Source organism: Alligator mississippiensis, chromosome 2 (genome assembly GCF_030867095.1).
Source record: "Alligator mississippiensis isolate rAllMis1 chromosome 2, rAllMis1, whole genome shotgun sequence".
Classification (NCBI taxonomy): Eukaryota; Metazoa; Chordata; order Crocodylia; family Alligatoridae; genus Alligator; species Alligator mississippiensis.
In genome coordinates this window covers 50,851,950-50,877,497 of record NC_081825.1, presented here as the reverse complement: position 1 = coordinate 50,877,497, position 25,548 = coordinate 50,851,950, and the positions used below count along the sequence as shown (strand labels likewise).

The 25,548-nt window shown below is 48.1% G+C and overlaps 1 protein-coding gene and 1 pseudogene across 1 annotated transcript in view; both read left to right on the top strand.

Moving 5' to 3' along the window:
• The first annotated feature begins 1,267 nt into the window (after nucleotides 1-1,267).
• Nucleotides 1,268-4,355, top strand: LOC102576892 (uncharacterized protein K02A2.6-like; annotated as a pseudogene).
• Nucleotides 4,356-8,606: 4,251 nt separating this feature from the next.
• Nucleotides 8,607-25,548, top strand: part of SMIM14 (small integral membrane protein 14) — an 87,553-nt gene continuing 70,611 nt past the window's right edge. Inside the window, exon 1 of the mRNA XM_006258474.4 lies at nucleotides 8,607-8,835. The gene's annotated coding sequence lies outside the window, so the exon portion shown is untranslated. The remainder of the gene's footprint in view (nucleotides 8,836-25,548) is intronic.

Sequence of the window (25,548 nt, the reverse complement as noted above, 5' to 3'; positions counted from 1 at the left end):
CCTCGTCATCCCTTGGGGCGCTCTGGTGAACAAACGTTCCCCCAGATACTGGTGGTCACCCCTGATAAACTTGTAGGTGGCCATCAGATCACCCCTGAGCCTGCGCTTTTCCAGGCTAAAGAGCCCCAGGGCTCTCAGCCTGTCATTGTAGGGTCTGCTTCCCTGACCTCTGATCATGCGCGTGGCTCTTCTCTGGACTCTCTCAAGCTTCTCCACATCCTTTTTGAATTGTGGAGCCCAAAACTGGACACAGTGCTCCAGCTGCGGCCTCACTAAGGCTGAGTACAAGGGGAGAATGACGTCCCGGGATTTGCTTGAGAAGCATCTATGGATGCAAGCCAGCGTTTTGGTCGCTTTACTAGCCGCAGCATCGCATTGCGTGTTGTTGAAACTCAAGGTTCTGAGATGATTGCAACTGTAGCAATAAATGGAAAGAAATGCAAAATGGAAGTGGACTTGGGTTCGAGAGATTCATAGATGCTAGGGTCGAAAGGGACCTCAATAGATCATCGAGTCCGACCCCCTGCATAGGCAGGAAAGAGTGCTGGGTTCAGATGACCCCAGCTAGATGCTTATCTAACCTCCTCTTGAAGACCCTCAGGGTAGGGGATAGCACCACCTCCCTTGGGAGCCCATTCCAGACCTTGGCCACTCTAACTTGAAGAAGTTCTTCCTAATGTCCAGTCTAAATCTGCTCTCTGCTAGCTTGTGGCCATTATTTCTTGTAACCCCCGGGGGCACCTTGGTGAATAAAACCTCACCAATTCCCTTCTGTGCCCCCGTGATGAACTTATAGGCAGCCACAAGGTCGCCTCTCAACCTTCTCTTGAGGAGGCTGAAGAGGTCCAGGTGCCCCAGTCTCTCCTCATAGGGCTTGGCCTGCAGGCACTTAACCATATGAGTGGCCCTTCTCTGGACCCTCTCCAGGTTATCCACATCCCTCTTGAAGTGTGGTGCCCAAAATTGCACACAGTATTCCAACTGCGGTCTGACCAGCGCCCGATAGAGGGGAAGTATCACCTCCTTGGTTCTGTTCATCATGCATCTACTGATGCACGATGAAGTGCCATTAGCTTTTCTGATGGCTTCGTCACACTGCCGACTCATGTTCATCTTAGAGTCCGCTAGGATTCCAAGATCCCTTTCCGCTTCCGTTCCACCAAGCAGGTCATTTCCTAGGCAGTAGGTATGCTGGACATTTTTCCTCCCTAGGTGCAGCACTTTGCATTTCTCCTTGTTGAATTACATTCTGTTGTTTTGTACCCATATGTCCAACCCGTCCAGCCAGATAAACGCCCAGCTGATCACCTGCGCCGGCGTTCTCGGCGTGCGCACCTCCTCCGGCTCTTCCGGCTCTGCGGGAGGTAAGTGGGACTCTTTGCTGCCCCGGGGTTCCTTCGGCATCCCAGCTCCCCTGGAACACTGCCCATATGTCCAACCTGTCCAGATCTGCTTGTAGTTGTTCCCTGCCCTCCGGCGTGTCCACTTCTCCCCACAGTTTTATGTCATCTGCAAACTTGGACAGAGTACACTTCACTCCCTTGTCCAAATTGCTGATGAAGACATTGAAGAGTATCGGTCCAAGGACCGAGCCCTGCGGGACCCCACTGCCCACACCCTTCCAGGTCGATACCGACCCATCCACTACGACTCTCTGGGTGCAACCCTCTAGCCAATTCGCGACCCACCGGACTGCGTAGTCATCCAAGTCACAGCCTCTTAACTTGTTCACCAGTATGGTGTGGGATACCATATCGAAGGCCTTCCTGAAGTCTAAGTATATGACATCAACCCCTACTCCTGTGTCCAGGCGTTTTGTAACCTGGTCATAAAAAGAGACTAGATTAGTCAGGCATGATTTACCTGCTACAAACCCGTGCTGGTTTTCCCTCAGCATAATTTTTCCTGCTGGGCTGTTGCAAATGTGAGCCTTGATAATTTTTTCAAAGACTTTGCCTAGGATGGAGGTGAGACTGACTGGCCTATAGTTGCCTGGGTCCTCCTTCCTCCCCTTCTTGAAAATGGGGACCACATTGGCCCTTTTCCAGTCCTCCAGGACCTGGCCCGTGCGCCACAACTGCTCAAATATTACCGCCAGTGGTTGCGCAATGATGTCAGCCAGTGCCTTCAGTACCCTCAGATGGAGCTCATCCGGGCCTTCCGACTTAAAGGCATCCAGTTCCTCCCAGTGACCCTGCACCATCTCAGGGTCTATGCTTGGTAGTCTGGTGTCCTGTTGCTGCCTCTCTACAATCCCAGTGAGAGCCTTGTCCTGCCCCCCACTTAAGAACACAGAGGCAAAAAACTGGTTGAGGAGTTCAGCCTTGTCTCCCCTGTCCGTCACCAGTGTATCCCTCATAGATGAAAACACATTCTTCCACTTGTTTCAGCACCCTCTCCCCAAGTTAGTGAAACCCGCATGTTGCCTACATGACTACAATGGACAGATTCTGGAAACTTTGGGTAGCTGCAGTGTCAATGTCCAGTATGGATCTGTTAGATAGCATCTACCCCTCATTGTCACTAAGGGTTCCTGCAAAAGTCTTCTGGGGAGAAATTGGTTCTCACCATTGGGAATCAGTATTCAAGACATACACAGTCTCTGCACAGAAAGTCTGGAAAGGCTTGCAAGGGAGTTTCCCCAGGTATTCTCCGAGGAATTAGGAACTTACTCTGGTCCACCTGTGACGTTCCAAATAGATCCTGCGATAGCCCCTATCTTTATGAAGGCTTGGAATGTACATTTTCCACTGCGGCCGAAAACTGATGCAGAATTAGATCGGCTTATCATGCAAGGGGTCCTTGAGCCAATCGTACGTCCAAGCTGGGCTGCACCAGTTGTTTCTGTTTTAAAACCTAACAGCAGTGTTTGCATCTGTGGGGATTACAAGTGCACTGTTAATAAAGACTTAAGCAGGACCCACACCCAGTGCCTGCCATTAACCAGTTACTGTCCTTGCAGGAGCGAAGGTTTTTGCCAAACTTGACCTCGCTCAAGCCTATCAGCAATTGATAGTGGATGACAAGGCTGCTGAGGCCCAAACAATAATTACACACTGGGGAATGTTCTGTGTCAAGTGCCTCCAGTTTGGAATTTCTGTGGCACCAGGAATTTCCCAGCAGTTCATAGAGAAAATTGCTAGCAGGAATTCCCAGGGTTGTTCCATACTTTGATGTGTTGATCATGGGGCTGTCAAGAGAGAAACTCACTGAGAGACTTGGAGAAGTTTTAGAGAAATTTGATAAAGCAGGTATCAGAGTAAAAAGAGAGAAATGTCAACTGGCAGTTTCCAGTATCAACTTTCTGGGATATCAAATTGATGCTTATGGCATTCACCCAGTTGAAGATAAGGTAAAAGCAATACATGATGTCCCTATACCAAAATGCAGACAGGATCTTCAAGAATTCTTAGGACTTGTCAACATTTATCACATCTTGAAAGACAAAGCCACCATACCAGAGCCTCTTCATCGCTTACTGGATAAAGGAGCTCAGTGGAAGTGGACTTGCCAGCACAATGAAGCCTTCCAGGGCATCAAGAAGTTGCTGACATCAGACTCTGTCCTTCTTCACTATGATGAGCAGAAGCCACTGCCTATTACTTGTGATGCCTCACTGTTTGGTGTTGGCGCTGTCCTCAGTCACACATTACCTGATGGCATGCATGCACCTATTGCTTTTTACTCAAGAACAATGACTTCAACTGAGAGGAATTACTCATAGATTAATAAAGAAGCATTGGCAGTCATTGCAGGAGTTTAAAAAATTCACAATTAAATTTATGGCCGCAAATTCAAAATCTGAACAGACCACAAATCCCTCCTTGGAATTTTTACTATGGGCAAACTAACTCCTCCTATCTTGTCTCCTTGTATACAACGCTGGAGCATCATGCTAAATGCATATGGCTATACACTCATGTACAAACTTGGGAAAATGATTGCAAATGCTGATGCATTGAGCCGCCTACCACTACAAATACCTGATTGTGCTACTCCTCCACCAGTGGAAGTCCTCATGCTGGAATCCATGCCAGAAGCCCCTCTTCAAGCTGATCAGATAGCAAGGATGACTGCAAAAGACCTATCTTTGCCCATATCCTCAACTGGGTATGGAAGGGCTGGCCTGCAGACAGATTGGCTGAGGAATTCAGGCCATTTTCATCATGTCAACATGAGCTGTCTGCACACAAGGGTTCCTCTTGTGGGGAAATCATGTCATAATTCCAGAAGCAGGATGCCTAATTATACTGACAATGCTGCATGCAGCACACCCAGGCATTGTGAGGATGAAAGCGCTGGCTAGAAGTTATGTATGGTGGCCAGTTATGGACAATGACATAGAAGAGTTGTGAGGAAGTGCAGCATTTGTCAAGCAACCCGTCATAATCCACCGAAGGCACCAGGATTCCCCGGGGAAATGACAAAGGAACCCTGGTCATGCATCCATGTTGATTTTGCTGGCCCTTTTCAAGATAAGAATTTCTTAATTGTTGTTGACTTTTACTCAAAATGGCTTGAAGCGATTACTGTTTCAACTCTAACATCAACTGCCACTATAACAGCTCTCCATTAGCTGTTTGCAACCCATGGAATGCCTGACACTATCGTTTCTGTTAATGGCAGTGCATTCACCTCAGCAGTTCCAAGATTTTGCCAGCCGCAGCCTCATTCAAACTGTTACCATTGTACCTTGCAAGCCACAGGCCAATGGGCAAACTGAGCGAATGGTGCAGACTACAAAAGATGCACTGAAAAGGATTGTTGTAGGAGACTGGCCAGAGTTCTGTTTGCTCAACATGTAATTCCTTGCCCTACAACAGGGTCCAGTCCATCAGAGCTTCTTATGGGTTGTCTTCTCAAGACATGCCTTGACCATGTTAACCCAGACCTTGTGAGAGACATGCAGCTTCAGAAAGAAAAGGAGTTGGACTCCGCATTGGTATCTGGTACCTTATGTCTTTTCGTTCCACTAGAGACCGTGTTTGCTCAAAACTATGGGACAGGCCCACAGTGGGTTCAATCTAAAATTGTAAGTGCCACAGGACCTGCATCATATACAGTCCAGACTGATGACGGACAAGTTTGGAGATGTCATGTGGACCAGCTGCGTGGGCATTCTCCTACTGATAACCCTACACCTGAGCAATCTCCAAGCACCAATTCACTACCGACAGACATGGCTTCATTGGAGAACTGCCTACCTGCTTCCAAATCCTTTGCCATCACCGTCGGAAGGAAGAGTCGCTGTTGAGTCTCCAGATAGGCTGACAGGGCCGTCATCTGCTGAACCCTTCACTGAGTCTGGTTTTATGGGAAGACTACAGCGGAAGTGGAGTCCTCCCAAATGGTTGGCTGACTATTCTGTCTAGCGGGGAGGGGTGTTGTGTCTTATTGTGTTTTCCTTGTACTGTCCCTTTAAGGGCAAAGCCCTCATATTCAGCAATGCAGGGTTCACTTTACTTTGTGGCAGTTTTGCAGCACTGGGACTCCACCTTCTCTGCCATGAGGAGCCAGAGGCATCCTTGGTCCCTCTCCCTCCACAGGATTGGATTGGGTCAAGTCAGAGCAGGTATAAGATCTGCATACATATACTGATGTAGTTGGTAAGATCTACCTTGGATATGATTCCAGAGAGTTATAATAATAAATAACTGTTAGGTCAACACAGGAGTGTCCAGAGTGGTGTTGCTGAACTTGCAACATATTAGACAGGTTACAAGACCTCAACTGTGCTGACCCCCAGACCCATTTCTACTACTTTTACAAGACAATTTTGATACTCACCAGCAACAGATGGTACACACATGCACAGGGCACTACCATAATGGGGATGGCAACTACAGAAACACATGTCGTAGACAACAAGCAAGGAGCACAGATGCACACAGGAGACTATATTTTGGTGCGTGTCACCCCGACAATGTGCCGCACAAAGTGGCTGACTATGGGCTTCCACCACACCGATCACATAAGAGTGAATTTACCCCGCATATAACAAATTTTTGTTATAAAAAGCATCTCTCACAGGAGAGAACAGGAGGGGGATGCGACAAACCAAAAAAATGAAACAAGAAAAACAAAACACTTACCTGCAGCAGGAGCTGTAGCGAGGCGGGAGCAGGAGGAGAAACCTGCGCAGCTTATCAGCTTTGTCTTTATTCAACTGAGACCGGATGGTGACATCATCAGTAATTGTCGGCCAGCAAAGATAAAAATGGCGAATGGCGGTGAGGGAGAGAGAGGAACGAATGGGAAGAGCGTGTGGGTGGGCAACACATGCCAGAAAGTCCCCGGGAGGCACGACGCCTCAGACGAGGAGCCAGCAGAGGCTCCTGAGGAAGAGTGTGCTGGCAGCGGCAGGGAACGTGCCGGTAACAATGTAAACAAATCAGAAACAGTCTCTGCAAGCTGCAGAGACAGCCGCAACAGAGGAGAGAGTGACGAACCTACGAAGACCCATGGTGTAACGGGTGGGAGCCGTGGGGATGACGGGGAGGAGGAGGAAGTAACCCTGTGGGGAGAGCTTCAAAAGGAGCAATGGGAAGGGCAATGGAAGAACAGGGCGCTTGCCCTGAACCCGGAAGGTGAACAGCCACATTTGGCGAGACCACGGGACACCCGGACGGGGCCGCTCCAGAAAGGGGAGAAGTGGGGTAATGGGCTGGCAGAGGGAGCCGCAAAGGATAAAGGATCCACCAAAGAGGAGGCTACGGGGATACAACCCATGCAGGGTCATACCTGGGGTAGACCCCAAGGGAACTGGGCCCCAGAATCTGCAGGCAGGGTGCTACCTAGATTCTTGGCCTGACAACAGGCGAGTTATCCCAGAGTTTTGTTGGTGATTTTGGTTTGTTTCCCCGAGTTAAGGGGTTGAGAGGGAGAGAGGATGGGACTAGCTAAACCGAGTACCCAAGGAGAAGAAAACAAGGACCCCAGGGCTCAGTGGTGTGATTTTGTTTTTTTTATGTCTCCCCGGGTGAAGGGGTTGAGAGAGAAAGGGAACAGGCCCAGGTAACCAGGTGTTTGGGGCAGAGACTTTAGGACTCTACATTATGATTTAATCCATGAGGCCGGGATAAGTACTAACCAAGCACAGGTTCTTTGCTCGGGTACAAAAAGAGTCTGGGACAGGATACAACTACGATACCCTCAGCTGCAACACAGAAGAGGGACTTGGCCAATCCAACTGGCTAGGTGGTGTAAGGACAGGGTGTAGGGGTGGCGGAGCCCCGTAAGTGACCATCGGACAGACTGTGCACCACCGAGAGACCCTGAGGAGGCGGCCACCACTGGGAACATTTAAAGTCGTGGTAGACGAGATAAGGGCAAACCACCTCAGGAGTGAGCAACTACTCAGTCAGCAACAGTATACGAGGCAAACGCCACCCACCACACAAAGTAAAGTGGCACGTGACCAGGTGTTCGAGTCCCGACGGCCACAGCATCATTGCATAAAAGTGAATTGGCACGTACAGAACTCGCATAAAGCGAGGGAAGCCTGTATTAGACCAATTAAATAGTTGGAAAATGGTTCTTTGCAAGCTCTTGGGTGCAAACACCCTTTTTCAGGCACAGGGAGAGTCTGGTGGTGTTGTGTGTGCTCTCCTGGGTAGAACACAAGCCCATTTCTATTACGGGAAACCCTCACTATTCATGGGTTCAGCATTTGTGGTTTCAAATATTTGCGAATGCCAAACCTGCTTATTAAATGCACTTAAAGGAGCTCCTTGGAAGCTCTGCGCTTGCCACCGCCGTGCTCCCGCCACACTCCCACTATCACTGGAGCACCCTCCACCCCAGCTGCCGGGGGCACCGAGTTCATGAATGCAGTGCCTTATTCACGGATTTCACCATTCATGGGGGATACAAGAATGGCGAGGGTCGCCTGTATTTCACTGCCCGCTCACATAGGGGAGATACCTGTCTCAGGGCATGCTGGTGCCCTGCTCCAGGGCGCACCTAGTCTGGGTGTGCACACTCCCACTGGGCTGCACCAGGGAAGGGAAGCAAGGGGGGCACACCATGTATCTGGGTCCATGAAGGCACTTTTCCTTAAGCGCTCTGGCGATAACTGCTCTTCTGGCGTGGTTCAGTACCCGCTGAAGTGATAGGGCTTAAACCCCACTTTATGGGAGGCTCCTCCCTAGCTTGCTCCTGTGGCCATAAGGCTGAGGGCAGGTGAAATTTGGGGGCATCTGAACCTCCAGCTTTTAGGTTGGGTTTGGGCCTGCAGGTAGGATGCCAGCCAAAAGACTTTGGCAATATCTGAATCCCCAGATGGGGGTGGAGGATGTTTGCTGGTTGTAGGGCACTCGCGGTTCTGGACTGACTCGGATTTGGACTTCATTTGGCTGATTTGGCTTGGACCATGGAAAAATTATTTAAAAAAATATTTAAATAAAATAAAGCAAGGGGGCAGGACTGGAGATAGGGTGGGCAATCCGGCCCTGGTGCCACAGAAGCAGGGTGTAGTGGGCTGGGAGAGAAGGGAGCCGACCCGCGCAGCGGGGGCTGCCGGCGGGGGAGAAGCTGCCTTGCCCGCGGCGGTGGGCAGTGTCGCTGCCAGGCCCGGCCCGGCCCGGCTCGCCCCGCCCCGCGGGAGGCGGGAAGGCGCCAGCCCAGCCCGGCCCGGCCCGGCCCGGCCCGGCCCAGCGCTGCGCCGCGCCGGCAGATCCGGGTCTCGTGGTGAGGACTGACGTGGTCAATCGAATCAAAACAGAAGGGGGGTGTCGGCGGTTGCTGCCCGGAGCCGAGCTGCCACCGCCTCGCACGTCCCCCCGCACCCGAGAGCAGCGGACGAGCCGGCTGCAGCCGCGCGGAGCTCCGGACCAGGTGAGTGCTGCCTAGGGGCGCCCTCCTGACACGGGCGGGAGAGGGGCAGCAGGCTGGCTTCTGGGGCAGCTGCCTCTTCCAGCTATGCTGCTGCCCCTGCCGGATGCTGTCAGGAAAGTTTCAGGGGGGGCCCCCTTCCTCCTCCCGCCTGACCCCCGTGTCCCTGCAGCTCCCGGGAGCCCGCGGGTGGAGAGCCTGCGCCTGGCCGGGGAGCAGGGCTGCTCTGACCCTTGGGGCATGGGGACGTGTGATCCCCGCTCTGAGATTCCTGGTTTTAAGCTTCAACATCTCCTTCTGGCTTTTCTAGGGGCTTGCACACACCAAAGGACTAGCCTGCCCTCTGTCAGGCCTGTCTTTATTTTGAAAAGGAGCAGACCTTTGCAGATCCTGCCTTACGCTCCTTTACATTTGTTCCTAGCAATGCCAAGTTGTCCACATCTGTCCAGAGGTGTGTGACGTAGTCGGGATTGGAGGCATGTCCTGTGAGCCTTAAGTAATTGTGTGTTTGTTTCTTGGCACTTCCACTACTGATGTTACTTCCCCTCACTTGGTTTGGGGGTTTTTTTCTTCTTTTTTTCAAAGAAACAATAAGTGACAGGCAAACCATGGTATACAGCTCAGAGGTGTTCTGCTTCTCTTTTAAAAGTCACAGGCTGCTGTATGGGAGAAATCGGGCAATGTCTTGCAAGCCATACTGTTGGGCAGGTGGGGGGAAGGTGCAGTCTCCATTAGTTTATAAAGGTGCTGAGAAGATCTGAATCTCCTCAGCATTTCGTCACGGTGCTGAAGAGGTAGGTGTTTACCTAGTATTAAACGACAGTACAGCTCTTTTAGCCCTTCGGAACACACAAGCTGCTGTCGTGACGATTTCTTTAAGCATTATGAGGGCACATTCCTGAAAGGCGCAACGTATCTGGTCACTTCCATGAGAGGGGCTGAGCCAAGATCTTGCCATCCCCTAGGCTTGATGCATGTGAGTGCACATATGTGGACAGAAATGCTAAGCAAGCTCTTCTTTTGGTTTTCCTAGTTTGCCTTTCTGTGACAAAATGATAAATTCTTCAGCATAGGGACTCTGTATTTGTGTCTTGTCCAAGGCTGAGCCCTCTCTGTCTGGGTTTGTAGACAGATTTCAGATGTGGTTTCTTAATTTTAAGTGCCTCAGATTTTGGGTCTCTAACTTGAGCTACAAAAATTCAGAAACCATTTTGAAATTACTCACCCAAATAAACAATGTGATTGTTGATAAAAGTCTCATTCCTGCTGTGATGACTGGTGGGGGATATCCCTTTCTCAAGGGAGAGAGCATTATTGACTTTTATTTAGCTTCTGTACACACTATCTGCTGAAAAGGAAACATTGGTTCAGAGAATTCCACCTAAAATAAAGCCTAATTTTGATTTCTAGCTATGGATAGTGACTGGAAATATCCTTAATAATCCCACTGAATTCTCCATATTCTAACATTTTCAAAATTCCCATGATTACTTTACGGTCTTAAGGGAATCTCTGGAGATCTCAAGAAAACAATGAGAGTATGTGATTTCTAAAAGATAGTAGGGGGATAGTTAAGTCCTAGGTGCCATTTTTCTTTGCCACTAACCTAAGCAAGTCAATTAATTTCTTCGTTTTTATTACCTCCTTATGCAAAACATGGAAATACTAATTCTTGCCCACCTGTCGAGTGATATTAATATGGCTATTTCTGATGTTGTTTGTATAAAGGGTGCTGTCAGAACAGTTGTTGATCTGCTTCTGAATTGCCTTGGTTTGCTTCATTGCTCATGTAATTTAACGGAGCAATAGGTCATTTTCTGGCCTGCTGACAGAGCACGAACCATGTAAAAGTACCTTAAACTTCAAATTGTAGCTGCGGCCCCCTCTCAGGAGCTTTTGTTTTCTTCTTAGCCTAGATGGTTAATTTCTCCTGCCCTTGCTCCCCACATAATACTATTCATGATACTTATTTCCATCTCATTTCTAATATTGTGCACATTGCAGTGATTTGGAAGCGGCTTCCCCACTCAATGTTTACTGCTTTCACAGCATATAATAAACACTGAATAAAAAGCAGCAAAATCATATCGGTACACTTCACTACTAGAGAGGTTGCCAATGTAAATGGTACTTTTATTTGTTGTTTAGGATTTGCTGATCATTTTGTAGTTGGAGAGAGAATATGTCTGCTTTTAAAAGAGATTATTTGGAGAAAGTTAGCTTCTTTCTTACTTCTTGTTTTGCTATTAATTTCTCATTTCCTACTTTCATATATTTAGACTTGAGAGGTACTGATGTGTGGATTTTATTTGCATAACAGACATGTAACAAACCTGGTGTTCGTACATCAGTATTTGGTGTCAAATGCTTCAGGTACTAAATTACCTCTGTAAAGTCCTCCTTTTGCTCTTACTGAAGTCTGTGGCAGCAAAATTGGCTCCTAACTTGCATACATTGTGAAGAGTCTTGGTAGAGACTTAAAACAAAAAAAGTAGGACTGTATCTATCTGTATAGAGTTGAATTTGACAGGGAGATTTGGATATTTCTCTGGCAATACCAAATATTATGTTTCTGTATTGATCTAATTCAGAGGTGGGCAAAATACGGCCTGCGGGCCAGATCCAGCCTGTGAGGCCATTCTATCCAGCCTGCAGGGCCCCTAAAAAAATTTAGAAAATTAAAATTTATCTGTCCTTGGCTTGTGTCAAAAGTGACAGGAACCAAGGCAGTAGGACCCAGGGGAAGCCCTGGAGAGCTCCTGCAACAGCAGGGCCTCCCCGGCCCTGCCCCCCGCAGCTGGAAGTCCCAACAGGGGCTTCTGGCCTGGGACCACATGGCTGCCCTGGCACCAGAAACTCAGGTAAGGATGGGGGGAAGCTGGTGCTGAGCGTGGGGTAAAAGTGGTTCCTCCCCTGCCCCGTGCCTGGAGCTCCCTGCTGCAGCTGCTTGCAACCTGTGCAGGGCTGTCCTGAGCAGGCACAGGCAGCCCCACAGGGCTATGAGCGGCTGCAGCACAGGGTGCTGGCCACAGGGCGGAGGAGGGGCTGCTTCTTCTCTGCACTCAGCATCAGCTTGTAACCTGCCCCCGCACCAGCTCTGGGCTCGCCCGTCGGGGCTACGCCTTGGCAGCAGCATCTGCAGCCCCCCCCACTTTCTGCACCAGGCAGTGTTTGCTGCTGCTGTCCAGTGCACGAGCTCTGGGTAGGCAGCAGCAGCAAACACTGCCTGGCGTAGCAAGCGGGGCGGGGGGGGGAGGAGGCGGGGTGTCACAGCTGCTGCCACAGTGCTCAGCCCCAGTGGGTGAGCCTGGAGCCAGCGCGAGGCCCAGGCTGGCAGCAGGGCTGGGTTACAAGCTGGTGCTGAGCATGGGGGGAAAAGCAGCCTGTCTCCCGTCCCGTGGCTGGCGCCCCATGCTGCAGCCACTGGCAGCCCATGTGGGGCCGCCTGTGCCTGCTCAGGACAGCCCCATGTGGGCTGCAAGCGGCTGCAGCAGGGAGTGCCGGCCATGGGGCAGGCGAGGGGCCGCTTTTCCCTGTACTCAGCACCAGCTCCTTCCCTGGTGGCGAGCGGGGGGTCGGGGCTGTGCGCTGCCCCCCACCTATACCGGGAGGACTTGGGGGGTACTGGGAGTGAGCAGATGTGGGAGCAGGGCCTACACTCATGTCCCAGGGCCAGCACCAGCAGGGCCCAGAGCAGGGCGGCAAGAGTACAGGGTCCCAGCTGGCAGGGGCTGTACGGAGCTGGGCCAGCTCCCCCCTCTCCCTGCTGGTGCAGCCCAGTCCAGCTCCACAGACCCCTGCCAGCCTGCGCCCTGCTCTGGGCCCCACCAGTGCTGGCCCTGGGACATTGGTCCCAAGACATTGGGACATTGGTCCCAAGTTGGTGACCAGGGGTCAGGGCATCTGTCAAGGGGCAGGGCTACCCATGCTGTCCTCGAGAGCTTGCCACAACTTGGTAAGCGGCCCTCCACCCGAAATAATTGCCCGCCCCTGATCTAATTGCTCTTAACAGCAAATACAGATGTATTTTGATAGGCAGAGAATCTTATATCCCAGATGTCTCATCTTCCCACATTTTAGTGAGAGGAGCAGATCGCAGAGCAAACTGAGCATGATTTGCATAAACTTGCCTGTTAATAAACTAAAGAACGTATTTAGTTAGAACACTCTGGTCTGCACATTCCATATCTTAGTATTTTCTTTATAAAACTCTTTTCCTGCCTTCAGGGAATGTGAGAACTGTCCAGTTACTAATATAGAGCCAAATTCTGAAAGGTGCTGATTGCTTCTTCGGAAATCAAAACACTCAACCTCTTGAAATCAGATGGAGATGAGGAGACGGATTGCTGCTGGATAAGGCCAAGAGAGTCAAAGCTTGCAGTCTGGATTCAAATAATTCTTTGCCTTCATCAGCAGAGCTGCCTTTATCCTGTAGCCCTTTAGAATCCCTTTGTTGGCAGCTGCCAGAAAAATTCACCAGAAGGGGTTAGGGGTTCCTCAACGTATAAGGGATCCACTCACGAGTTTCATAGTTTCATAGTAGCTAGGGTCAGGAGGGACCTGAACAGATCATCTAGCCTGACCCCCTGCCACAGGTAGGAATGAATGCTGGGTTCACAAGACCCCAGACAGGTGATTGTCCAACCTCCTCTTGAAGGCCCCTCCTCAAGGTAGGGGTGAGGACCACCTCCCTGGGAAGTCGGTTCCAGATTTTGGCTACCCTAACTGTAAAATACAGCCTCAGCCTTAAACTGTTAATACAGCCTCAGCCTTAAATTGACTCATTATGAATTGTCTTTGGGGTGTGGTGTATGGGCTAGTCCTACCTATTGTATCCTATGCCTTGCTCATTTATGGGTCACTGCCACTACAGAGATTGCTGCTTAGGGCAGAAGTGAGGGGTGCTGTAAGGATGACTCATCTTGCCTTCCATGCAAGTCTTGGGAAATGTTCACACAACAGTCCCTTCAGCAATTGTTCCTGGATACGATTATTAGTGCATTTTTATATTGACATGGATGTCAATTTAATCGTTATGCTTCACTGGCTTTAGTTAAAGCATCTATCATATCTTTAAAGGTAATGGATTAATTTCTCCCCTGGTGTAGGTCATCTGAGGAATTCAGTACAGGAGGATAAATATGGCACTGCCTGCATTTGAGGCTGCTGCAGTTATACATATTCCACATATTACAGTTCTTTGACTATAAAAGATTAGAGGAAATATGATTTCGTTCTTACCACTTTTTAACACAATTAACACAGATGTCTGATCCAAATCTTTTAACATTTTAAAAAGAAAAATCTTTGTTGGAAAACAACATGAATACTGTTTAAAGATGTGAGGACAGTCTGTTGATTTGCCTCAGATGTGAGAGATCCAGTGGCAAAGACTTGGCTTCTTTGGTCTAATCCACTGGTTCCCAATCCTAGCCTGTGGTAAAAAAACAAGCCAAATAACACTGCAGTCAGCATCATGATTTGCTCTCCCTGTTGATCTCAGTTTTGAATTTTCTGCAGCTGTGAGCAATATTGGAGAATCTCTTGAGCAACTTTGTACCTATGCCACTGGTCCCCAACCCAGAGCTCATAATCCATGAATAAGTCCTCTTGGTTTACCATAAAAGTTTAATTTTAAATAAGGGATCCCACCCCAGTTTTTATTTTAAATAAGCTTTTTGGAATATTTGATATCAGTACTTTATATGTAGAAAGTCATGTTAGAAGAATATTTGTCCCAGTGCGGTCATATGAAGGGTGTGATGTGTCAAAAGCAGTGGTTCTCAACCTTTTTAAAACTTGAAACATCCTTGGATAGACTCCAGACACCCCTTGTAAGGATCCTTTCAAGAGTGCTGTAAGGTACCCCATTGTGTAGTACCCTATAGCACCCTTGAAAGGATTGCAGGGTGATGTGGCACCCTCTTTGAGAATCATGGGTCTAAAGTCAGCAGCTTACTTTTTAAATGGTCAGGTTAAATAAAACATAAGGCAAAACCTTTCTCATTTGAGTAGTCCTGAATTACACAAGTGATCCAGGGGGGAGGAAGCCTGTAGTAGACCAGTGCTACGAGTGCTCAGCATTTTTTAGAATGAGGCCACTATGTATTCGGATATTTAATGGCAGGTGCCTACATTCATGTTAAGTTCCCACTTTTGAGTATTTTGGCCAAAGCTTTTATATAGGCCTAGAGAAAATATAAATGTGCGCTTATTTGTGGGTTATACCAAAATGATTTTGTTTGAGCCAGGGGTTGCTGGATGCTTGACTTGCAAGAGAGAAAATTGATGAGATAATGTGTTATCTTTGCACAAAAATCTTTCTTTCTTACACTAGGTGAAGGCTGTTTTTGGCACTGTTGGTGTTTTATTTCCTACCCTTTACCTTTTATCTGTACCTATTATACTTCACACTTACATAGTACTTTCTTTTTGACTATCTCAATACAGAGCAGGGAATCCATACTAGCCACTGAGATTGCTGAGTAGACAGACATTGTTCTCTGATAAAAGCTGGACTTTCTTTTAATTGAACATCTGTGAATAATCAGGTGTCCAGAAATTGATTGCCCCATATTCTGTGTAGGATAAGTACTGATTAAAAGGTTTTCTTCTTGATAAGCTTATTTTAGTTGATTCAGGTATGCCAAGATCCTGACCGAAATACTGTTGAAATTGGTAGGAAAAACTCCTCATTGGCTTCACTGGGAGTTGATCCAGTCTGGATCCAGAATAGAGCTGCCTTTTATCTGAATACTGAAAGACCTGCTATCTTTCTCAGCATGCCCTTACCCTGTTAACCCTGTTTGTTTTTATGGCAAGCTATTAGATACGTATGCTGTCCCTGGAGAAAAAAAATAATCAAACTGTTTCGAAGAATTTGAGTATAAATGTGTGTTTGTATGTGACTGGAGTGGGATTAAGGAGTTGCTGCACCCTTAGAAAATTTATTAAAGTGTTTCATTAATGTAAATTGTTCAACTAATGAATGAGTCTCTCTTTCTAAGAGCAGGATGCATAGCTTATTGTTTTGAGTGTTAGAGCTACAGTATCTAGAACTGCTGTTTATAAGACTGTAGGGGAGAGTCTTAATTTTTTTTCTGTATTTTAAAACTTCACTGGAAGAACAAATAATGACACCTTTACATACTGTAGAGCAGGGGTGGGCAAAATGCGGCCTGGGGGCTGGATGTGGCCCACCAGGCCATTCTATCCGGCCTGCAGGGCCCCTAAAAAAAAAAAAAATTTAGAAAATTAATATTAATCTGCCCTAGGCTGCCTGTCATGCGGCCCTTGATGGCTTGCCAAAAATCAGTAAGCAGCCCTCTGCCCAAAATAATTGCCCGCCCCTGCTGTAGAGAGAGACACTGCTCTGTGCTTGTCCTTTCACAGCATCTGATGAAGCGAGCCAAGTGGCCTGTGGGTCTTGGACTGAGCCTACTTGCCATATGCTGCATGTGGAGTTGGTCTGGTGCATGGGCCGGACTTGACACTGCAGGTGTTCCTTGAAGCATAGGGATTTGGTCTGGAGTGTGAACGGCATGTGATACCTATGCTAGACAAACCCTGTACACTGGCTCCAGGGCTGATCTGGATCAGGCTGTCTTGCCAGAGCTAGCACACAAGGCTATCTGGCAAGGCACTATGTGCAGCACACCCCCTGTGTTGTGAGCTACGTCCATGGCACTGGGTCCAGCCTGTGCATCATGTATACCATGCACAGTCCCTGCTTTGGGACTCATGCTGCCTGTGGCATGTAGGCTGGACCCAGTGCCACAGGCACTGGCCATGGCACAGGGGGGCTGGCACAGGGTACATGCTGCTTGTGGCACCTCACTGGCCAGCCCTATGCTCTGGCTCTGGTGCTCATAGATGGCCCAGGGCATGATCCTTCCCTAACCCTGGCACCAGTGCTCAGCGCCAGTCTGGTGGTATGCCACATGCAGTGTACACCCTGTGCCTAGCCCCCTGGGCCATGAGCAGTGCTTGTGGCACTGGGTTCAGCCCACATCCCACTTGTAGTGCAAGCCCCAAAGTGGGGCCAGCCTGCACTGTCTGTGACAAAAGGGGCTGGTATGGGAAGCATGCTGCATGTGGTGCCCCACTGGACCAGGCCTGCCCACTAGCTCCAGCATGGCCAGATCTGGCCCACAGACAAGCACAAGGACCCTCATCCAGCCCATAGGACCAAATGAGGTACAAGTCTACCCTGCCTTCTGCTTGACTTCCACACATTGTCATAGGTAATATGGCATTAATTGTTCACTGAATAGATGTAACATTTCAAAAGGTGTTTAGAAGCTGAAGGCTCACTGGCCACGTCTACCTGAGACGCTTACTGTGCAGTAGCTCGTTAGTACTACCCAATAGTGTTGTGGTGCAAAAGCCATGATGTGACACTACTGCGCAGTAGTAACGAGCTACTGTACAGTCAGCATCACCCGGAAACCGTGTGGGGACTCTATGGTGCAGAACACTGGTTACTGCGCAGTCATTTAGTACTTGGGTTTGCAGCCGCTGAATCCAAATGAAATGTAAATGTCAAAGTTTACTTTGAAAATGAGAGAGGCTTTTAAGTCACCTAGGCCTTTTGGCAGACTTTACTCACAATCTTGAGTATCAGCAGGTTTTGGTATCAAAACGCAGGTGCTCTGACTGATAAGTTACATAACTAGGGACCTGCTTAAATTGAAGTGAGACCAAGGGTTTTTTTGCAGCCCAGTCATGGTGCAGATCCACTTTCACAGGCATTTGTGGCAACCCTACCCCTCACCGCTGATTGGCTAAGAGGCCCTGCCCCTCACCACTGATTGGCAGAGAGGGCTGTCTTCATAAGGCCCTGCCTCTTGCTGCTGACTGGTGGAGAGGCCCTGGCACGGGAGGAGGGATGAGGGGGCAGCCACTGTCTTGGCTGCTCCCCTTCATGCCACTCTGCCAACTGGTGCCTTTCCCAACTCCTCCCCCCGTTATGGTGGGTTGCAAAGCCAGGCAGCAGCAGCTATGAGGACTGCTGGCTCCCACTGGAGAGCCAGCATTTTATTTTTAGTACCGTTTTATCTTCTTTTTTTTGAGAGATTTCCCAGGAAATTGCATCAAACACCATCTTTCATGGCAATTGCAGAAACCCTGTTTTTTTTGTGTTTTCTGTGAAAATTGCAAAAGCATGATTTAAGTTGGTCCCTATACATAATCTTCTGCAGTGCCTAAGTCTGCCTTTAGCTTACATTGCAGCACTTTGGGACTAGGATAGAGTGCTACAGCATGGAAGTGCTCCCAGTGCAGGTGCAGGACTGCTACTAATGAAGGGCTTGGTTTCAATGCATGTTGCCTGACAAATGTTTATGCCTCGCATGCACAATCATGGGAGGCCCTGAGCTTAAAAAAGCTGCAGGAGTTTCTGCAGAAGTGGGAACAAGAATTCTGGAGGAAGGAGTGGACAGCTTGGAGGACTGGAGACACTAACCAAAAAGCCAGAAAATAAGCAAATCTGCCTCTGAAGTGGTTCCTTTAGCTGTTTGTTAGGCAGAAAATCCCATTAAAGTCAATGGGCATTGTTACCGTAGTGAGGACTGCAGTGAGCTCCAGATTTGTTCTTTTAGCCAATCACAACAGGATGGAAGAGATCAATATTTTTATAGTGGCAGCTCACTTAAGTGCTTTAACATCTGTCAGGCAAAATGATTAAATATCTATTCATCATTTGGTATAATAGAAATAAATCCATTGTCATAGAACATTGTCACAGTCTCCAATTTTGGAAATAAATGTTGAAGCGATGCTGAAACTCTTATCTAGAAGCAGGAGGTCCTTGGGCAATGTTTTAGTTGACTGATGTCAACTAATAACTAGCTTTTATACTGTGAGAGATTTCTTCCAGAAGAATTTAATCTTTTTCACAAAAGGGTGGCCAACTATTGATAGCTAGAGTTTGGTAATAAAATTCTTTATCATATGGACTTTAAAAACAACTAAATTGCACTCTGTCCTGTCTAGATATGGATAGTTAACTCTTCTTTAAGTATTTTTACCACAAGAAATGTTAAGTCACATAAATGTGTGTGTAGATATATGAATAAGGAACTAGCCTTTAAGTCAGTGCTTCCCAAACTTTTATTCAGCATGATCCCATTAATGACCCCACTTCCTCAGCATGGCCCTCACTCCCAACCCACAGCCTCCCATCGCCATGACCCCATCCACTGATGTTGCGATGTTATGATGACCCACAGTTTGAGAACTGCTGCTTTAAGTCTTAGTTTTTCAGATTTAATTTCCTTTGGGGATTCAGTTTTTGATGAATGATAAAAAAACTAATAGCCGTGAAGACAGAAGTCATCTTCTTGAACTTCCACAGAGCACAGGCTGCCAATAAAGATATCAGTTAGCGTTGATATTTTGAAGTGTAGGTACTTCTTCACCAAGAATCAGACTAAGGCATTTCTACACACGGATATGCACCATTTTAAACTATCCATCTATCTACATGAACGCTTATTCTGGTTAAAGTGCCTCCTTTAGGTTTGGCTTTAGTTTGTTCCTAATTGACTTACTCTAAACTGAAAAAAAAAAAAAACTGCTTAAAGCACAGTAAGTGTTTACATGGTCTTTGGGACTGATCTAATGAAACAGCTTGAGTTAAATTCAGCATTTAGACAAGCCTTAAGATCTTTCCTTTACATAGCATAACGTGCCAAACATCTACAAATGGTCATATTTGTATTTCCTTCTAAGCTATTTTGTGATGCCAGGTTATTTTTCACAACCTCTTTGCTTTTCCTCTCCTATTCAGGACTCTTTTTTTTTTCTTGCCACTTCTTCTGGTCTTGTCCACACTGTGAACTTCCTACTATTTTCCCACCATTGTGCTAACTCAGTGATTCTCAGCCAAGGTGCCAGGATATACTGGAGATCCTTTCAGGGGTGATGCATGGTGCCAAGGAATGTTAGCATTGTTAGGTGTGCAAGCATGATTCACAAGATAAACTCAGAGATTTCAAATAGGAATCCATAGTGTTAAAAAGCTTCTGACATGCTCAGAATGGTCTTTCTGTGTTCTTTGCAAGAGGACAATTGCTGTCTTCACTCATTTTTTGACTACAGAAAATGAAAACTGTGACCTGTCATTTTCCAAGGGATGCCTAGAGCCTATTAAGAGGTGCTTTGAGTCTAAAAATGTTGAGACCTGCTGGAGCTTCATTACTAGTGTTACTGCAGTTGCTGCTGCCTGCCAGAATTTTTATTGCTGTGACCATCTCAGAGTAATCTAAATGACCACACGGTGTTAAAAATGCCACTGACCTATGATGCCCACCATGTTGGACCATTACAGATGCACCAGTGCTGGAGCAAACTTTGGAGAATATCAGAAAATGTTCTGTGCTTATTGTCACAATCCTGTTCATGGGTGGGGGGAGGGCAGGGCCCCAAGTTTTTCCTCATGGAGCTGTTGCTTGCTGCAAGGAAAAGACTGAGATTGTCCCCAGTTATCTCTTTATCCCAGCAAGCCTCAGCTCCTCTACCCTTATACTGGACTCCAGTACTGTAGTAAGGGAATCTCTACCAACCTTATGTGGTCTCCTCATTGGGTTGTAAAAGAAATTTTAGGTCCCCCTTTCTATAGGAAAATCTAGCCTGGAATATCACTTGCCTAGAAATCACTCTTTCCACAGGCAATCCAGTAAGGAGACAAAACAGCAAATGGATTTATTATATAGAAAAAAAAGAATTGTTCAAACAAAACTAACCTTTGGCTTGGAGACAGAAAAGCAAAACGAGCAATGTTTCTGGTTACACCCTAGGCATCCTGAGAGACCTCTCAGTATCTCCAGAATTCAGTCTTCCTGCTGCTTCTGCCAGCTCTGGCTACTGGAGTCATTGAACCTCCAAAGCCTGGGCTCCAAAAGACAGCTAGCTTCCTAAGTCACTTCCAACCAGGCTCTGCACCAACATTTATCATAAGTCACTGGAGCCCTCCATAAAGCTCTCACTTCCTTTAGACACCTGCAGCCCTCTGGCTAAAAGGCCATTTCTCTGTTAGCTCTATTATGAAGCAGACCATGCCCTTGGGTGCCCAACCCAATAATATCTCCTTCTGTCTGTATATGGAAGTGGCAGCTGTCTTTAAGTGTGCATAACTCAGTCCCTTTTCTGAACCATGTCCAAAATTATAAAGATAGAAATAGACAGCATAACTTATCACTGTACAGATTATAAGCAACATAAATGATACAGAACAACATGGGCTTTCCAATGAGACCACACAAATCATATCAGTACAGCAAAATACAAGAACATGTTCATGACACACCACAACCCCCCAAAACATAACGGGGTTTGTGATTCTTTGAATTTCCTGTCCCAACCTCATTTTAGGATTCGTTTCCCTAGCCAGGGCATATCATGCTTTTTCATTGGTTGGCTAGCATTTCTTAACGTCTTGAGCCTTTGTTTTTGCTTGTAAAGAGCTGTTAAATGTGAATTTGGTACTTGAGAGGTGTCAGATGGATAACACTAGAAAATAAATATTAAGTTATTTCTAATAGGTCTCTCGGGGCAAGAGCAATGGAAGTTTCCTCTGCAGTGATCCACCACTATGCCTCGAGCCTGATATGAGGCTGGGGGAGTAGCTCTTGCACCTGGCTTTCTGTTGGCCTCTCTCATGAAGTTGGCAAGAACAGTGTCTATTTTTGTGGGGTCTGTGTGCAAGTACATACTCTTCCACAAGGGAAGTAACTGGCTTCATTTAATTTGCACTGAAAAGTAATTCTTAGCTGGGATCTGCCTAATTGTCTTGAGTAAAGTTTCCATGCAAAAATAAACTCACCAGCCTTCTCAGACTGCAAAAGGAGCTCCTGAGGGACATGTTACTGCTTTCAAGAATAGAAATAGCTTTTCCCAACAAAAACAATAAAGAGAAAGGGGAAATTATTTTAAAATTTAGAGGTGTTGCTTTGGCTGGGTATCCCCCAGAGTCTTTCTGTAGCCATATGAACTATTCATGTTTTGTTCAGTAGAAAACTAAGCTAAGGGCTAATCTGGATTTACAAGGAGTAAGAAAGCTAGGGTGGGAGCTATGTGTGAGCTGTAGCAGTTCTCTGAGGGAAAGATTGCATTTATATTTAGAGCCATGCTGCTGCCTCTCCCTTTGTAGTACAGTCAGCCTCCTGGTTTTCCTGGACATTGGAGGCTCAACCTGGTTTAATTTCCAATTATAAATGAAATTGCGCAGGTAGTAGTCCATGTGAAAAGTGACAATGAATAGTGTTTTGGGAACTCGTGGCTCTTTCTAAGGTGCTAAATCCTGCCCTATTGAAGTCACTGGGAGGTCTTGCACTTGCAAGCAGGCAGGAACAAACTGTAAGTGAGGAAGAAATGCTGGGAGAAAAAGTTACATTACACTAGGAAAAGGGTAAAAGTTAGAGTGGGTGAAATGGACTAGCACAGTGCTGCAAGGTCTGAGCCTCAGATTTGGAGTTGCTTAAATGGAAGGAACTAGACTGTAAAGGAAAGAAAATCACTAACTTTTTTATTAGAAATATATTGTAAAATAATTCATCTTGATAACACAAAAAAATCCTTTTACAAAACCTAAATTTGTATCTGGTTTTAATGTGAGGCCTCTTCCTAGAGGACCTTATAAAACCTTCGGACCTAATCTCCCTGGTCTGCCTAAAACACCTTCTGGTAGCCTGTAAATAGAAGGAAGAAAGCCTCTATTGTCTCATGTACCAAAGTAGGACTCTCTTCCCCCCTCAATTCTGGATTGTCTTGGCCTCCTTGCCATTGGATTAAGGTCCCATTCTGTCAAGAACTGTGTGGAAACTGATGTGCAGCAGCAGCTCTGTGATTTAAAGAACTCTCACGCCAGCATATTCCATAAAAATAAGCACAATTTTCAAGCCCTTTGGCAACCAGCTAGTAATGACAGGAGTAGGATTGTGAAGTCTGGAAGCTCCTAGTGATGAACTGGCACAAAGGCAGCAGTTACAAGAAGGTCATCTAGCATTTGGATGAGGCAAGAGTGCGATTTCAGCAACTGTAACTGTCACTGAACAGCCCTCTTTAGATCCACTCCGCTTATCCCACATGGGGAGAGATCTAGAAAAGGTGTCCTAAACATATCCAGTCAGGAAGGAGGTAAACAGGCTAACCACATCCAGTGATATCACCTTTACTGTGGTCAAAATCAACAAAGCCACATAATCAGTTTTGGTACTTGGGACATCAGGATGCTCATGGACAACTCTGATAGTGAATACCCAAAGTGCTGCACTGCAGTCATGGCTCAAGAACTTGGGTGACACAACATCCAAGTCACTGCCCTGTGTGAGACCTAGTGAGCAGAAGATGGGCAGCTCAGAGAACATGGGGGCAACTATACCTTCTTCTGGAGGGGTAAACAGGAAGGAGAACACTGGCTTCATGGAGTTCGTTTTGTCATCAAGAACGAACTCATAAACCAACTCAACAAGTTTCTTATCAGAATTAATAAGTGCCTTATGACTCTCCATTTTAAATTGGCAGAGAGTCAATACTTCACTGTCATCAGCATGTATGCCCCAACTCTTGATGCTGCCGATGAAACCAAGTAGGAATTCTATGCCAATTTTGACCAAGTCCTTTCTGACTTTCTAGAGGAAGATGGATATATTCTCCTTGATGATTTCAATGCCAGAGTTGGAAGGTGTGCCCACCTAGCTTCAAATACCTGCTTGTGAGCTGCCTTAGCCCAAGTGCCTGGTGGTGGATGTGGCGAGGGTTCGAGTAACCACTGAGAGGGGCCTCGATTTCTCCGGAGAAAGCCCCTGAACTCGTCTGCCACGACTTTGTGTGTATTTTCAGTGGAGGGGTCTTCTCTTGTAGGTCCCTCAGGGTCGGTCACTCCTCTCAGAGGATATTCGTGGGTGTCACGGCGGGGTCCTCGCGGAGGGCCGTGATCTCCTTGAGGCCCTCTCACCGCACTACTCCGGCCCGAGGGCACCCTCCATTCTCGCCCGCCACGTCTTGATCGAATATGTAGTAGGGAGGCTGCCTTGTGTTTCCTCGGGCCTGTCAGCTCCTGGACCCCTCGTGGGTCTCCCCGTACAATGGGCGCTACCCAAGCGCCCTAGCCTTATGGGCTATGCGTGGCTCCTACCTCCCCTGATACCACGCCCCAAGCCTCGCAGATGTAAAGGACGTTGTCCGGTCTGTCTCTCTACTGTGGCCCACCCTGGGCTCCCTCTCTCATGCCCAGCCTCTTGCTGGGACTCTTGTCTGGCCCACTCTGGGCCTCCCCTGCCGGTGTGGTTCCGCTTCGGGACTCTCTAGCGGGCCTCCGGTCCTATGGACCAACCACACGGATACCCTCCCTGACTCTGGCTCCCCGCGCTGCTACTCCCTGTCTTCTCAGGGGCAACCGCAGCGCCCTGCCTTGGTCTGAGGGGGATTGCCGCACTAGCCTGCGGCCGGGCTCGCTATGCCCGTGCGCCCACACTAGGCTACTCAACAATACACAAGGGCGTTCCCCCTCTCTGGGGCTCGCCGCGCCCACACTGGGCTACTCAATAACGTACAAGGGCGTTCCCCCTCTCTGGGGGCTCGCTGCGCCCACACTGGGCTACTCAGTAATACTGCCCCTTTCCTGGGGCCGGGGGGCTATGTTCCCCCCACACGCAATCCGGGGTCTCGGTCCCCGTCCGCAACCTACGGGTTGCGCCCGCGACCCACGGGCCGCGCTCCTCGCCGCTAGCTGCTTGCGCAGTGGCGTGCGAGCTGCGCCTTCGGGGTCTATGTTCCCCCACATGCAATCCGGGGTCTAGGTCCCCGTCTGCAACCTACGGGTTGCGCCCGCGACCTACTGGCCGCGCTCCTCACCGCCAGTTGCTCACGCACTGGTGTGCGAGTAATTGAGGCCTCCTCCAACCCCTACAGCCTCGCCCAAGCCTCCGGGTGTAATAACACAAACACAAAGCAAAACCAGAAGCCCCTAGGCTGTAGCACAAATGCAAGCCGCCTGGCCATAACTCCTCATCATAGCTCAAGCCTCCAGGGCTATCATGAGCTGTACTTGCGACTTAGGCTCCTTCCCATATCTTGGCCGAGGGAGCTCCCGCCTCTTCGGCTGCTGGCAGAGAACTGCCAGCCTGGCCTCAGCCCTGGGCTTTATAAGGGCCAGGCCCTGCCCCCTACAGGCAGCTGGCTCCGCTTGGTTGCTCCGGCAACCCGCAGCTGCGCTCATTACCTGAGCAGCCTCAGCTGGGCTCATTATGTCAGGCCAGGGCACGCTCACTCGCTCCCTGGCAGTTTCTCCACTCTAGGAGCAGGGGCACCGAGGTGCCCTGCGACAGTGGGACTCCACTTCCCCTACACCCCTTCCTTATGCCAACCTCAGCGGGCCACCTAATCTTAATGTGGCCGTCCCTCTGGTCTAGATGATCTCAGATTCTTACGTCCTTTCCAGGGCTGGTTCTTGACCTCGTTTCTTTAGTAGGTTGCAGGTCTGCTACAGAATTTTTCTCTCGTCTGTCCCTCCTGTTGTCGTTGGCTATTTGCTGAGCCTCATAAGCACCCCTGGTTTTGAGGTGGCAGTCAGGTCTCCTATGGGGTGGACCTAACCATGGATTAAGCAAAGAAAAAGACAAGCCATGAAAAGCTGCAAAAAGTGAACTATACACTGACGAGTGGCAGTAAAAGGAAAAAGAGGGACTTAAGGAAAGAAAAGAAGGGAAAGCAGAT